At 44.9% G+C, this 17,012-nt stretch overlaps 1 protein-coding gene across 15 annotated transcripts in view; it reads right to left on the minus strand.

Annotated features, from left to right (window-relative positions):
• Nucleotides 1–17,012, minus strand: part of FBRSL1 (fibrosin like 1) — a 495,930-nt gene that overhangs the window by 280,672 nt on the left and 198,246 nt on the right. The window lies entirely within an intron of this gene.

Raw genomic sequence — 17,012 nt, forward strand, 5'->3', positions numbered from 1 at the left:
CAGCAGGGTTTGCCTTTGGTGCTGGCGCCCCTGTGGCTCTGGGGACACTGGACAGGCTGTCACCATGTGGGCACAGCAATCTGAGTGCTGGGAGCACTGATCACTGCACTCCACGGATGCCTGACAGTGCTGCCAGCTAAGTGCCCCACAGTCTGTCAATATTTTAATGAAATGTTCAGGGTACTGTGTGGAGAATGAGCTCCAGTTCTCATCCAGAGTGCACAGCCCTGTATGGGCATGGGTAGCAGAAGTAAAAGGAAAAATAAAAAGCAAATATCATGCTTAGTAGATTTCTGATTAATGTCCTTGCTCTGCGTGCCTTTCTGCCCCCTTACACCTCACCAATACAGTTTCTTCAGCAGGATAACACTTTTAGACACATCTAAGTGATAGAAATAAAATTTTTTTCATGGCCCCCTCATCATACAATCACCATTCTCAGTGCAGTGCCCTGTCTCACTCCTTGTCCATCATCTCTCAAATATGCTGCCCACCTTTTATCAAGACCAATATTTCATCTTTGCTCCTATGTCAAAATGTTCAAAAGCACAGCACAGCAATGAGAGGTAATCCCTGCTGGGATCTGCTAGAATCATTCCCAACAACAGGGAGCTTGCATTTGCAACTGCTCACACCATGTATCAAGGCAAGAAATAATCCACTTGAAGTTCATGATGTTCAATCCATATTGTCTGTTCCCTTAATAACTAGGTCAACAACACCAAAAAATCTAACTATACTACATCAATATTGGCCATAAGCCATCAAATTTTAAATTCCACATATAATTAAGTAAATTTGGTGAGGTTTTTTTTCCTAAATACATTAAATTATTGTCATTCACTTATTTTATTCTTTTTGAGGTCTTTATTAAGCAATTACTACTTCAGCTATGCCATTATCTTGCCTAGGATTGATGCCAAGCCAATAAGACAAATGGTAATACCCCATTAATTACAGCCTTTCATAACACTGGCACTCCAGCTTTCTTCTGTCATCTGGGTCTTTCTACACTTACTCAAAACCCAACTTCACTGGTTTAGAGTCATCAGCCAGCTCTTCTGAAACTCCTGGATGCAAGGTATCTGACCTGCCAATTTCAATCCTTCCAGACACAGCAGGTGCTTTGTTTCACCATGAAATAGGAACCACTTAACCATCACAGGGCAGAATTACAATTTCCCTAATACAGTACAGAAATGCCCATTGAATTCTGCAGCTTTCTTATTTCTGATCCACAACCTTCTCCCTCCCACCAAGGAACACATCAAAGCCTGTCAAAATCATTACACTTCTGACCTAAACAACTCCTAGACAGCTGCAAATTAAAGGAAAAATAAATTATGCCATTCCAAATCCTTTCACCTTCCCAAGTGCAAATGGTTGCTAGAATTAATTCAAAAGGACTAAACTGCCAGCTGTTTAAAGTTAGCACAGACTCACCCAACCTGTTACCAGACTGGATCCTTTTGCTGCTTTTCTTGAGTTACACTCAGCTCCAAACACCACCTGTTTCTTTTCTCCAAATTTCATTAAAGGAGAACTACACCTACACACACAGTAACAAATTGAGACAATTTGACCTGACAAGGTCTTGCACAGGCAAGCAAATTAGAAGCATCACTGCTGCCATTAACCTTTCCAAGTAAATATCAATTATTAAACTTGCTGCACTACCTCTGTCCCCAGTTTGCTGCTGTGAATTAAGAGGGTCATCAGCCTTTTTGACAGATCTTGTTCATTTACACCTGCTGCCTGCCAGCAGGGGAGCCCGCACACCCGCAGCCCCAGCGCTCAGCCAAGCTGCCTTAATTCATCAGTAATTACCCTAATGAGCCACATGCAGGACCCAAGGAGGAGGACAAGTTGTTCTGCTAAATGGATGCATTGGTTTCAGGGGCACTCTCAGCAGACCTGGGTATTAGCAAACTGGCCAAAAGCTCCTTTCCCAAAGTTGCCACTGGCTCAGCTGCTTGATTTCTAGTGATTTTCTCTGGGTGTTTTTGCTTGAGTTCCAGAAATTCCTCCTGACCACGTTCCCTGATCGAGTTTTACTATAAAAACTAGTATTCCTCTCCCTTGGAAAAAGTCATTACTGTTCCAGAGGCAAAGTGGGCTCCTGGCCCTGCTCCCAGCCTGGGGACGTCATGTCCAGCTCAGCACAGACCCAACCAACCAACTCCCCAAATCCACAGGCAAAACACGCTGCATCCTCTCATATAACACATTGCCAGGGACTTCCAGAGGCATCAATGCAACACCAGCCATGGGGATTAAACATCTCAGGGGGATGAGCCAAATATCCCACCTAAAACTTGAGCAGCCCATATTGATTGTCCAGGGTATTTACACACAGTGGCAGTGTCCTTCAGCAACCACAATTACACATGCAATTCAACAGTACAGGCTGTTCTCACCCAAAATCCAATCCTTTTGAGACACACATTGTGTGCCCCTGTCCCTCTAAATTACCCAGACTATACCCAGGTACTTGGGCAAAAACAATCCTGTGGATGGGTTTGCCCTGTTTGAGGCAAGACTAACCCAAACTGGAACTGGAGAGTTCCAGACCGTGTAACAGCCAAATCAGAGACTGGGGAACAGCAGGAGGAAGTGTGTGGGCCAAACCTGAGTGTGTTTGAGAAGCAAAACATCTCAAAATAACCCTGATACCCAAAGCTCTGCAGAGAGGGGCTTGGAAAGGTGCTCCTCAGCCTCATTTCCTAAGGGCTGGAGGTGGGAGGGAATCTTGTCTTAGACAAAGGCTGACTACTGTGTCACTTCAGGAGAGCAAAGCTGGAAGAAAATAAAAAGGCACATGGGGACAACTGAAGCTGTCTGTTAATTTATCTCTTCCAAATCCTAAGACAGCAAGACATTAATGTCCACGCATAGGAACTGAAACATTGAATAGGTGCTGAAGTTTTACTCCAGCACAGCCTGTTTCATCGTTGAGGGGAATTCTCCAAAAGCGTTAATTAAACTCAAAGCTGCTTAAAAACCAGACCAATGCAGTCTCCTGCCAGATAAATAACACTCCAGACCCACCACACACCGCAGAGCAGAGCTGGTGGCAGGCAATCCTGGCTCTCTGCAGTCAGCTTGCATCAGGAAGGACAGATCTCTGGTTGGGAACGTGCAAAAGTCCATTGCCAGCTCGGTGGGAGCAGGCCAGGGCTGCAGGCAGGGCAGGTACAGAGGGTTTGTAAGGCCATGATCAATTTGCATCCTGCAGGTGCTCACGGACAGTCCCAAGCCGTGCTCGGAGCCAAGAATTATGAACCTTGCGCTGTTGGACATCATGTAGCATGATTAAATATCATAACTCATCCTGGTAATAACTCCAGCTCTGCTGTCCTGGAAGGCTTCTGCCTTTCCATCTCTCCCATCCAACTTCCCCCTCCCTAATTCTTCCTGTGGGGTGGGGGTGGAGGAATATATGAATGGGCAGAATGGGCCTCGCTTCCCTAAAAGGGCTTTTTCATTACCACTATGTTGGCTCTCAGCCCCTGCTTTTTAATCATAATAGATCAGCCTGCTCTCCATTTACTTAAGCTTTTCGGATGTCAGAGGGAAGCACGTTTTTACTTGGCACACCTATTTTCACATCGTGGGCACGCTGCCCCCGCTCATTATTAATAAATACACTTCGATTTATCACAAGCTCCATTTGAGTGCCACGGGGAGCCTGGGGCAAAAGGAGACAAATTCTTTTCTTAAGTTGTTCTGAAAGGTGCTGGGCTTGCCGACCCTCACCCCCATTAACCCAGCACAGCTCGTGTGCTCCTACTGGGAGCTCCACGGCCTGTGCAGCGGCAGCCTCGGACTGATCTTGTGCCATCTCAATATATTTGTTCATTATCTTGCGCACACACAGAAGCATTTGGAAATGTACTCGGGGCAACAGGCCAAATTGAATCATCTGCCTTCATTTTCCACACGATCTGAAGCTACAGCTGCTACAACAGGCTGTGGGATTTTTATTTTCCTTCCTTAACAGTTTTTTCCCCCCCCTCGCTCTTAAAGTCACAGCAGTCTCATTTTAAACCCCTCGCTGTTGCTTGGGTTTTGTATCCGTGTGGTATAAAACTGGTCTGGCATGCAGGGTGGGAAAAGAAATTCCTAGCAAGCTCTCTCTGCACAGTTCTGAAGGAAAGACAGAAAGCAGAAGCCTCAGGGAGAGACATAATGAAGGTATTAATCTCAGACATGCCTGTTCTGGTGGCTCAGATGGGTCTATTAATCCACTAATCCTGTCACCTCTGCCAGTGGACAGGCAGCAGCAGGAGTGGCACCCACTGACTTTGTGCTGCACTCTGGAGCCAGGAATGGTCCATGAAAACAAAGCTGCCCTTCCAGATCAGGAGGGCAAAGAGTTCCACACAGCACTGAGCCAAGTTACCGCCTTTCAGGAACACGTGAACTTTGAGAAGAAAGTTTAATTCCTTTTTAAAGCTCTGCAAGATCCACTTTCATTTGTCTTGAGAGAGAGAGGACAGACCAAACACAGCCTTTGGATTTCCATGTTACTGCCTTCATGGTAAATCTGTTTTGGCAGGAGCCACTTGGAGATAAGTGGGCAGAGCTGAGAGGCGTCCAAGTCCCAGAGTTTAGGTCCAAGCTTTCAGATCACCAGAGACAGGGATGAATCAACCTTATCATGCTCATCTATCTAAACTAATGCTGCTGAACACCACTTTACATCTCATCAGCAGGTAATGACTTTATCATCAGCTCGGCCAAAGGACCCTTTTTCAACTCTTTCTACAGGGTTGAAGAAAAATTTCCTGCAGGTAACATTTCATTCAACAAAGATCATGATTTCCTATGGCTACAAGAACTGATAACACCAACTGTTCCAAAAACTTATCAAAAATACTTGTATGGCCTGTCCCCTTCTTAAAAAAGGATGAAAAGGATGCTTAAACAATATTTTAGGGGACTTTTTTTGCCAACATTGGCTTGCATTTTATTATCAAGTCCCAGATAAGCTCATGTTTTTCTGGTAGACTATCAGCAGTAGCAGCTTTCTGCACCAGGAGAGAGTAAACTGCCTTAATAAATACAAATGGACAATTTAATTAAAATATATTGGAGACTTGGAAAAAGTACTATTTGTGGATGAAACAGTCTGTTAAGGGATTGCAGTCAGGGCTTACTCAGTGCATTCTAGGCAGGCACCAATAAGTGGCAGTGAAAAAGGGCACAGAGCTCTACCCCAATGATTAAAGACCATGCTGAAATCATAAACGTCTGTTTTCCAGAAAGTGTGGGGGGGAAGTCACCCAGTTGCCGCTGGTTTTAATGTTTGAAACAAAACAAACCATTTGGCTTTAAAAATGTACTTCTTTAAACCTGAAAAGACCCACGTATCAAAACAAGGTGGAATCAGCTAAACACATTACTTCTGATTTGTTTCCTTGAAAATCCAGCCTTAATGCATTCTAACAAAATTTATCTATCCCAAGCATACCTCATAATGAGATCAACTGGGAAAAATATCAAGCTTGTTTGTATATTTTATACTTGCTCTAACTTGGCAGTTTGGAGATTATGTATTCCCTAGGTCCCTCCTTAAATCGTTTCACACGCTACAATTTGATTTTCTTTGCTTGCCCTTTTCCACAATTTTTTTTGATACATTTTATTGAGTTCTGGCTCAGAGGGAAACGTTTCCTTTGAATTAAGGGTGCAATCATTTTTTCTTCCCTCTAAATAAGGACATATGGCGTAGAAAGCAATGTTATGGTTTGAGTATTTTATGATTGAAGTAGGGCTCATTTAAAAAAAAATGACAGTAGCATCAGGTTGGATTAGAGTAGTTTTTCTAATTGGGTGTTGCTGCTGTGGATACTGTGATGGGCTATCTTGGCCATAATTCATTTTAAACAGGACATGTCTGTTTTTACTTGCTGTGATGAAGCAGCAAACAGCAGCAGTGTTGTGATACTGAAGGAAAATTGTCATTATTTTTTAAGTCATTCAGTTCCATGATGTTTCCAAGGTTAGTGTTTGCACATTTTCCTGCTATGCAGACTATTGGTTCCCTAATCCTGGTTTACCAGTTTCTTTTGGCTAATTTATATCAATAGCCTGTGTTGCAGCCAAGCAGTCTGTAACACAGTGGTTTGTTTTTACCTCTCCCTGGGATGCAGAGAACTTGAATTGATGCTAGCAAAGGATTTCTGAGCTTAGACTGAGTCAGCTGCTAAAGCAAGGCAAACACAACAACTTCTCCTAGGAAAAAGTATTATCAGTGAAAAACCAAAATATTCAAAAGCCACTGTAAATGTTGCTCATGTAGCTGAGAAACTACCTACTCACTAACAACCTAACTTTCCACCTTATGCTTGTAACCAGATCTGAGGGTCACCTTCCATTTCTAAGAGCAAATGAAACCCAAGCTCTTTTGGCCTGGGCAGCTGCCTTTGCAGCTTCTGGAAGAACTCCTGCCTGGTGCTGTGATTAGCCAGGGCCACATCCTGCAGTGAGCTCAGCTCCAGCTCTCTGGGAGACACTTGTGCAGACCAGGAGACACTTCTGACAGGGGAGGAACGCTGTCTGACCTCGTGGCTCTCGTGAGCAGCCATGCAAAGAGCGGGCCAGCACCCTGGAGAAGCCTCTCTCCCCAGTGCCCAGCACAGTATGGAGAGCAGGGCTGGCTTTTCTGCAGCTCTGGGAGTGCTGCAGTGATTTTTCACAGCTTTGGGCTGGCAGGTGGCCCCGGCTGCGGGGCAGAGCCGGCTCCGCTCAGAGCAGGAGCATCGCTGCCATGAGAGAGCTAATGCTTATTCTGGAAAAAAGCTGGTGCTTAAGCAGGCAAAACTGCTCGATTTTCCAGCTGCCATCAGGCCTGCATAGCAAACTGCACTCTGCATGCCCCCAGCCACACTTGGCAGATGGCAGCAGACAGCTGGGAGAATCTGGGTTTGACATACGTCAGTGACAAACTGTGTCAGCCCAGACCTGCTCCGGTTACAGCCAGGCAGTGAGTGTGCCCGATGAGACTGGGACTGCCCGGGGGAAACAGCATTCCCAGCCCTCCAACTCCAACTGCCCTCCACAGCAGGGCATGCAGATGGCACCTAGGAGCCCTTGGGATGGCTGCACGAGCAGGGCAGGGCAGCAGAGGGGCATGGACTGGGTTTGTGTGGCAAAGTCTGGGTGGCAGGGTGTCTGATGGAGAAGCTGCCACCAGCTTCCCCCATGTCCCACGGAGACAATGCTGGCTCCAAGAGGGACCCAAAGCCAGGCCCATCAGCAATGGTGGCAGCACCTCTGGAACAACACAGTTCAGAAGGGGAAAAAGTTGCAGCACAGCAGCATTTGCAGCCAGAGAGAGGAGTGAAAATATGGGAGAGAAACAGCCCTGCAGACCCCAAATCTCTGAAGGAGGAGGAGGAGGAGCCCTAGGCAGCAGAGAAGTTGCCCTGCAGCCTGTGGTGAAGATCACAATGAGGTGACAGGTCTCAAGGAGTAGCATCCAATAAATAGCCCATGAAAGAACTGAAAGCTTCTGAGCCTCTCAGAGCTGAAAGCCTCCGTGCCTCTTGAAAATAAGATTTGTAGCTTCGAGTTTCACATAAAGATGATTTGGACCTGTGACTCTCGGTTATAAAATGCCATCCAATATGCATCAAATAGAAAATTGATTTGGCACGGGGTTTTTTTGGTAATGGGAAAGAAATGGATACACTGACGATGAGCTCAGAACTCTTAGAGCAGATGCATCAAGTGTTACCAATCTGGTGCAGTGGACCATAGCAAAAGGATCACTGTAAGGGAAGTAGCTCCAAGCAGGACAGGAGGATGATTGACTGAGCATCCACTTAGCAAGGAGAGAGCTGTGTTCAGCTGGAGCCAGCAGAATAAATTGGGCTGAGCTTACACAATGCTTTTAAACACCATGTAGGAGGCAATCAGAATTGACAGCTTTAGCATTGCTGCCATCTATGCATACAGATACCATCTATTAAAGGCTAATATCAACAGCTGTGATGTTCAAAGCGAAAGTAGATTTAATATACATATTAAATTGTCCAAAGCTGCAGGAGATGTTTCAAAATATATTAGGAAATTCCACCAAGAAAAGTATCTCTGTATATTACAGTAGTTCTCTTCTGGTAATGCTACTCCACAAAACTGAGGACTTTGACTTCAATGTGAAAGGTGATGATAACCTTCAAAAGTGATTTTAGTAAAAGAAGATCCCAAAAAGCAAAGTAAACTTATTACTAATTATGTCAGACAGGCAAAGCATTCAGTGCAGCTCAGCCTCAACCTTGGGAAGAAAACAGACATTCCCCAGCCTTCTGACAGCCAAAGAAAGATATTGGACAACATTTGCCAAGAACAAACTCCAGAGCTGTGGCACAAGCAAGAGAATGAGAGATCATGTGACACGTTTCAGCTGATCTTGGAATATCCACTGAGAAAACAGACAAAAGACAAGTATTGGAGACAGATTTCAGAAGAGCAACCAGACCTGGCTGGGCTGCTATAGGCACAGTGCTGTGATACCAGGCTCGAGCAGCAGAAGAAAAGAAAACCAGAACTGGAGTAAATTGACTCAAATTATTTCAACAAGGTTTTCTGGAAAATTATTATTCTTGAATAAGCTTGGTTTCATTTCTTCAATAATTTTGTCTGAAAAGGAAACTGGATAAATGTGATTCATTCAGGATTCTTGATGCACTCATACTACAAGGCATTCTGATAAAAGTGACTGCTATATAAATATCAATAAAGCATATTTTAAGTGGAGACCAGATCAGCTGAGTTCTCAGAAAGCAATGTCAATAAATAAGCATTAATGTTTGCTACAGAAGGTAAAAGGATTTAAACAAGGTTTGAAGCTATTGAATAGTCACATCAATATCTGAGAAAAAACGTTATCAAAACCACTGCAGATAAAATTCATAGATGCCAATGATACCTTTTTAGAACAAATAAGGAAGAAGAGGGGAAGGAAGCAGCTTGAATTCTGTGGAGAAAAAAAAAGGTATCCCAAAGCAGGGCTGCACTGTGGCAATGAGGAATGGGAGCAGCTCCTGCAGAGCAGAGGCTGGGAGGTGACACTGGATTGTGTGTCCTTATGGCCTTGTGTATAATGCTACACCCCAAAGGGAACTAATCCAGCCCCTCAGCAGGGCAAGAGAGGACACTTTCTCTGGGATACAGCATCGACAGGAATGATTTTGGAAGGTCTTCAGCCTCCCCAGTGCACCAAGGCACTGAACAGACAGCCCATGGTGGGTACAGCCTAACCCATGGCACAAACTTGGGGAGTTGTCCTGAGCTGAGAGACCAACTGAACCATCATTAAAAAAGCAGAAATTGCCAGCAGCTCTCCAGGTGTGAGGCACTGCAGTTCTCTCCTTACCCAGAGCTGGGCACAAAGCTGCCCCCTGATGCTGCCCAACAGTGAAGCAGCCTGCAAAGCCCTTTGGGCTCTTGTCCACAATTGAAGGCAGAGACAGAAACACCCACATTCTTGCTCAACAATTTGCTCAAGCCCTCCAAGTGTCCCACGTGAAAAAGCTGTGCTTAGTACAGTTGGGTTTCAAATTCATTGCTAGGACTCTGAGGCACCACAATAACACAATTAAAACACCACCAGATGTGTGTCATATAATACATGTTAAAAAAAGAAAAGCCATACTGTGTGCAGATACAACAACAATTTGCTGTTCAAATTAATTCAGGAGTCAGTACCATCCCTATAAACCCAATATATAAAACATATGCTACTGTAGGCATGCATAAATTGCATGCATTTTTATCCAGATAAAGCCACACGTGCAACTAATAAACCAGAGTGAAAAAAGAAAAGAAACAAAGTAAATAAATAAATGCAAAGGCTGCCTAGGGAATAATGAATTTTGCAGGAACTGCTGTCAAAGATCACAGCGCTGGTCCCTACCCAGCAGGACAGTGCCAGCCTGGCCCTGGGAGCAGGCAGTTCCCATGGAGCAGAGATGGAGCCCACACCAGTCCTGCTGCCCAGCGCTGGGCTGAGCTTTAGCTGCAGTGGCACAGGTCACACCACAGCAGAGTCTCCCCCGTGCCCAGGGCCTGGCTGGCACTGGGTGCTTGCAGCTGTTCCACAGACCAGCCCACTGCCACGTCCCTTTAGTGGCTCACAATCCCCTGAACCCCAGAGCAAGGCTCACAGCAGCTGGGGCAGCTGCTGGCATTGAAGGCAAGAAGAGAAGCAGCACTGCAGGGTGGAAAGAATGGTGGCTGCCTGGCACAGGGGGAACTCAGCAGAGCAGAGACAATCCCCATCCACACCACCATGAGTATTTTATTCCAGTCCCTACCTTGTGCAAGCCAGACCTACAATTTGCCTTTATTACTAATTCAAACTGTACAAAGCCTCTCCCTCAACTCTGCCTAGGCCTTTGGGATCTGTCCTTTCCCTGAGGTCTCTGTCCCCCAGCCAGCTGTCCCTGGTCTCCCAGAGGCTCTGGAGAGCTGACCACAGCTGCTTCTGCTCCACAAGAGCATTTTCATCTGGCAGATGAACCAAGGCAACTCTGGCAAAAATCAGAGCAAACCTCACACCTCTGCAGGTCTGGATTGAAGCAGAGGCAACCCAAAACATCACTGCATATCTGGTTGTGATCCTCCATTGTGATCAGTCACAGCTTTGGGGTTGTCAAGGAAACTTTCAGTAAGGCCACGAGCTCCTTCACTACCAGGGCAAGTTTTCTGATTTGAGAAAAGTGTTGAAACTACCAGAGCCAGCAGAGCCAGCTCCTCAAGGAAACACAGAAGCAATTTCCCCTAACTGCCCAGGGGACATCCTGTTTGCTGCTTGACATCCTGAAGAAAACAAAAATCTCAGAATAATTAGAGGCTAAGCAACTAAGGTGAAACCCTTTGGTAATTTTCAGTCCTGAGTAACTAGAAAGGGGTGACAATTACTCCAGCTAATGACCACTGAACTTTGAGATTAATGTGCACAGCTGAGGAAGGGGAAGCAGCTCCTTAGGAGGCAGCTCTGCTGCCAGGCTGAGCCCAGAGCTCCTTGAAATACCTGGTTGGTACCTGGCTGCCTTCAAGGGACACAGGGCACTTCCCAAACATGCAAGGAACTAAAGCCAGCACCAAAAGCTCAGTGCAAATGGACTGGGATCCTGCCCTACCTTCTTCCCAGAGATTCCAGTAGTTTATGGTGCAGAAAACTCCTTGTTGTTGGCCCTGGCTGTACACTCATGGTGTGCAGCACAGGAGTGGCTTGGCAGGAGCTACACAATCCCTAAAACATTGGGTTTTAACATTTCTCAGTCACAAAAGGACTGGCTGACACTCTGCAGCTTTGATACAGCTGAAAGGGCAAACTGCAGAGGTAGAACCAGGCAGACACTGAGGGTTATCCAGCTGGCCTGAAGTGCTCCCTGTGAGTTTAGACAGCCTCTCCTCGCTGATTCTGCAGAGAAAAATGTAATTGTTGCCTTCCAGAAAGGAGCCAGGCTGTGCTGGGGATGAGCTGGGTCCAGAGGAGGAGAAGCCCAAGGCTGGCTCAGAGAAATGAGAGACATTGCACCTGCACTGTCTCACAGAGGGCACAAAGGCTTGCCAAAGCCCAAAATAAACAAGTCCACTAGTTCAACTAAAAGCCTGATTTGAAGCTGATTTAAAGCATTGTAAATGCTTGTCAAGTTTTAAGCCAAACCTTCATTTTGTTCAGGTTAAATAAGTTATCAATCAGTTTAACTTGAGCTGGAAAGGCTTCTGAAATGAAATTAAAGTAACAGCCCAGTTAATTGAGCCTGCTGCAGTCCTTCCCATAAGGATGGTCTTAGCTTCAGGAAATGCTCATCTTCCTTGTCACATTTGGTGCAGAAAGGTATTTCAAACAGTAATAAGCATCTGCTTTCTCTACTTGTTCAGTGGGAAAGTCTAGAATTATATACACAGCACCTCAGAGGATGCTGTAATAGCAAGATGCATTTATTAATGATCCTACTAATGTTTCCTGAGAGCATCTCCAAATACTCTGCAAATACCCATCAAATTTAAATAGCAGGGATGTGCAGTGGGTAATATTATCATCCCTTCTTGGAATGGATGAAAAGACCAGATGACTTTGGGAACATCAAGCAATGAACCTGGAATAAGGCTGGGACTACAGCTACAGAGAAAAACAGGATGGCTGAAAGCACTGCAGCTTTTAACAGCAACCATCTTGCATCTTAACCACAAGATCATTCTCCCTGGGTGACATGTAAGTAAATATTTCTTAAAATGAAAGCATAATGTTAATAGAGTAGAGATTGCTGAGAAAGCAAAAAAAAAAAAAAGGAATTGCTGCTTTCTTGGATACTACATGGAAATCCTACATCTCCACAGGAAATATTTTAGTAAAAAGAGACACAGAGTTGCAGCATGAAAAAAGGAAGCCACCAGATAAGGCTTTGTGGAAAAGGGATAAAGGAGCATGGTCTTTGCTGCTGGGAAGATTTGGTGGGATTCAGGAGTGCTCTGAACCCATGGGTCAGTGAGGTTTTACTGTGGCACAAGGATCTGTGCCCAGGAGGCTTCCAAGTGCTTGGACACAGATCTGGGAAATGACCAAGGCCTGTCCCACCAGGGAACTTCAACAGCAGCACTGGGGCCCTGGACCAGGGGAACAAAACTGAAAGCTCAATCCAGAGAAGTCGGGAAAAGGACTTCTCTGAACTGTAACTCTTCCTGAAAGAGCAACTTTGGGAGAAGGAAGAAATCCCAAAATAACAAAACTCATGAAGGCTCCATGGGTAGAGCTAAATAACCAGGTAATTATCCAGATTTTATGGCTCCTTTGTTGCTGCCTGCAGATGAGAAGAAAGAGAACAATAGAAGTAGCAAGCAGGGATGGCCAAAGCCTCTAAAATATTGATGCAGAAATTGAACATTTCTCCTGGAGATGTGAAACTGGTCTCACATGGAGCTTTTGTGCTAATAGTTGTCTCAGTCAAGATGCAAATCCTTTATAACAATACACATCCAGATACCACTGCAGTGTAAATACCCTTGCTCAAAACACTTTGCATCTCACTGCTGCTCATGCTGTACCTGGCAGTTTCCTATTTAAAACAGGATTATGCTAAAGGAAACCATTAACAGAGGGTAAAGGAAACAATCTTATTCACTGAACCAACACTGTTGTCTCAGCAAAACAAAGCAATTAACATCTGAGTTCACAGGAAAATATATTAGCACAACAGATGCATGTGCATGTATTTTGGCCCTTTGGTAAAATGTGCTGTTTTGGGGCCAGATGTTTCTGCTCATGCCAAAGAAGAATCCAGCTGCATCAAGCTGTGAATATTTCTTCTGATCTGTCAAAATCTGCTATGAACTAGAAGAGAAAAAAACAGCACTGAAGTTTGAAATAGAAGTCTGTTTTCCACTGGGGATTTTACCACCATCTGTATTTTAAAAGCTTTAGTACAACTTGACAGAGCCTGAAAAAGTTTGCAGCACAATAGGTAAAGCACATTGAAATACCATTCAAGTAAGGTTTCTGGTAGAGTTGAAACATATGGTAAAAGACTAGTTTTATGCATTTTTCCCCTTAAAAATCAATTTATACTTATTAGTTGGATTTACAACATGTTTAAATTGTAGGGCCTTTTTTGAAATGTGCTGCCATTATGAGCTGAACTCTCATTATTGAGATGATAGAGCAATATTGAATTACTGGGCAAACAAGGTCCTTTTTCAAAAACACCACAGCAATTGCTTTTCTCACGGTTTCTAAAACCAGGTGTTGTTTTTTCTTGCATTAATAGAATTACTGTGGATTTGCACTCATGCAAGAGTAAAATCATATCATTTTACCAGAGCCATAAAAAAGGAGCCAAAATGGAAACAGAACAGCTAAGCAGAACACATGAAAGCAACTTGTAATGCCATTAAGTTCACAAACTACAACAGATTTGTCAAAACTTGGTGTTGTCCCTCCTAAAAATCATCCAACCAGCAGGACCAGCATGTTCCCACCTCCCAGGTCACCTGTGCAAAAGCTGGAACTCATCTGACAGAAACCTCTGGTTTTTTATGCCCCTAAAGCACCCAGGGACAGTGGCAGGAGCAGCCTCAATCAGTGATAAGTGGCTTTACCATGATTTTCTAGCAATTCCTAAAACTGAGATTTTCTAACCACAGCTTAACTCCTACAGGCATTGAGATTCCAATCCCTCCTGGTCTACCCCCAAAATTTCAGCCTTATCAAAAAAAATTAAAGCTTCTGAAAGAGACAAACACACATGGTACAGTACAAATGAAGCAGAATGTAGCTGGGTATTTCTGAACTGAGCTCAGTTTTCCATTCTGCTCCTCTCAGCTCCCCACATTCATCTGCCAGCAGCCAGGCAGCTGTGCTGCCTTCCAGGTGTGCAGCACAGCTTTGCCACTGACAGGGTTATCTATTTTACAAAGAATTATGCTGGCAGTGAAAATCACAGTAGAATTGTTTTGAAAGAAGCAAGCCTCAGATGGACAATTTAGATTTCACAGAAGTTGAAAAAGGATTTGCAGGTTCAAATTATTAATCAACACCCTGCCAGGCAGGGGCCAAGAGCAATCTGCTGGCGCTGAGTTTTCTTGGACTTAGACTGTAAAATCTGGGTTTTAGATTGGCTCAGGGAGGAGAAGGATTTCTGTGCCTACAGCCCTTTGCTTCTGCAGTAGCCAGGCAATATGGATCCCTGGCTTTTAGGGGCAAATATGAGCTTAGGGATGGTGGGGTAAATTCTTCAAGGAAATTAGGGACTGGGAGGTTTTCTGAGCCAGAGGACAGAGCACATGACAAGGTCACTTTGCTGTTGTTAAAATCATGTTCCAGCTGTAACAAGACAGCATAAACTGCCCCTGGGGTCACATGGGGCCTTTCCTTTGTTAGCAAGAAATGTGGAAAAAGCCGCCCAGAAAAAAGCAGGTGCTCATGGAGAGTCCAACCTTTTGCTGTAACATTTCAGCTCTCCCCTGTGCCAATCAGGATGGCACAGGCTGCTCTGAAGGAGGAATTTAATTGTAATAAGCACCTAGCAGAGTGTAACAATGGTTAATCACAGAGAAGCACACAGTGGGTGCCTCCAGTCACATCAGGCTACCTTCAGCATCCTTTTGGCTCTACCTGTCAAGTTACACGCCTTCAAAATTCTTCAGGGCCAAACTTGAAATAAAGAGAAGGAGAAGAGATAGGGGCAAAAGGGAAATTAACCATTGTAAATAAAATGCTAACTGATGCTCTTCTGCAAAGAAAAATGTAAAGCAGGTAGAGAGGCAGTCCACCATTGGCTGCCTGCTTCTATGAACTCCATCACCATCTCCTGGGGAACAGCCTGTGACAGCAGAGAGCAGCTCCTCTGCTCTCACATCTGAGGGCCCTGAGTGTGCAGGGCTGGATGTTTCAGCAGGACAAGGGCAGGGGAAGGTGAATGAACGGGACAGGGCACCCCAGCACGTGAGCCAGAGAGCACCTGGTCCAGCTCTCCTCTCTCCTGCACATCTCTATCACAAACAAGCGCTGCAAGATGGAAATCGGGAGCTTGAGGCCAAAATCAAAATAGAAAAAAGAGGATATGCTCCCAGAGACCTCTGTTGAAAGCAGTGATTTATTTTTATTTTATGTTTACCTTAAATGTGTCTGAGAGGCTGTGCACAGAAGCATCACACCCCAGCTCCTGTTGCACTGCATTATGATGCTGCTTGTTTCCTCTTGCAGCCACTCATCAAGGGTTACCACCAGCACAGCCCTCCCTACTCTCACATCTAGTCAGAAGGCAAATTAGTTGCAGCCTGATGGGGGAGTGCTAAATTTTTCATTACAATCTTTCTCTGGAGGTTTGGTGTTTAATAATTTGTACTGTATAAAATTTCACATATGGGAAAACATGGCACCACACAGCCTCTCCAGATGCTGCTTTTTTTTCCTTGCTGCTAATCATGTGAGCCCCCCAGCTAAAGAAGTGGATTTAGGGCATAATTAAAGCTTTATACTTTAATAGTAATATGGGTAAAGCTCAATTTTATTTTTGAGAGGAACACAGCACATTTGTAAATTCCCATTTCACTGAGGATCAGTTTTCACACAGGCTCTGCACCAGGGCTGCTTTGTTGCTGATGTACCATGGAACATAAAGCAGGTGAGCAGCTCGTGGTGCTGTGAAAGGGGTGCACACACCCCTGCCCAGCCACTGCAGAGGCTCTTTAATTCCTTCTGATAATCCAAGAGCAGTGGTGGCTGTGCAAGGGACATCTCCAAGGAGCCTTCACATCACCTGCTCTGGTTTCCATCGCACAGTTTGGCAGGGGAGTCTCTCAGATTGGTCACATGAACTTCCAACTTCTGGAGGGTTTAGCTACAGCCCTAAGCAGAGCTGAAGTGATTTAAATTTGCTGCTGCTCTCCTGAAAGGCAGCACAGCACCCTCCTTCCCTCCCCACAGGGCTGGGAATGCTGAGCCCTCTCCCAGCTTCCCACCCTGCTTTCTCCCTTGTTTCTGATGAGAACAGCAACCTGGAGCATGCTTTTGGGATCAGCACGAGGTTCACATGCTGGCTGAGAGCCTCACTGTGCAGGGGGACCCAAGCAGGGGCAGACAGGAGGGACACTGAAAGGGAAGGAGAGGTGCTGGCAGAAAGGCAGGGGACATTCCTTGCACGGCTGAGACAGGAATAGTTGTGCCATCCTCAGCATTCTGAGCACTAATTTTAATTATTTGTTGAATTCTGGAGCATAATCCCCTTAAAAAAGGAAGCACCCCAGGGATTATACTCCCAGGATGGGAATTTGGTATTTTAAATCCTTTCCCTCTTCTCCTGAACATCCTCCTAAGTAAATTCAGAATATGCAGAGAGGAGTACAATGATCACCTTTCACAATATGGCTTTAATTCAATCCAAGTTCCTCCCATCTGCTCAAGAGACCTACACACTGCCTTAAAATGAAGTCCTTTGGTGCTATCATGGATTTCTGATTTCCCAGAGGAAAACCAGGTGATAAAGAGCCAAAAAAAA

This window comes from Melospiza melodia, chromosome 20 (genome assembly GCF_035770615.1).
Source record: "Melospiza melodia melodia isolate bMelMel2 chromosome 20, bMelMel2.pri, whole genome shotgun sequence".
NCBI lineage: Eukaryota > Metazoa > Chordata > Aves > Passeriformes > Passerellidae > Melospiza > Melospiza melodia.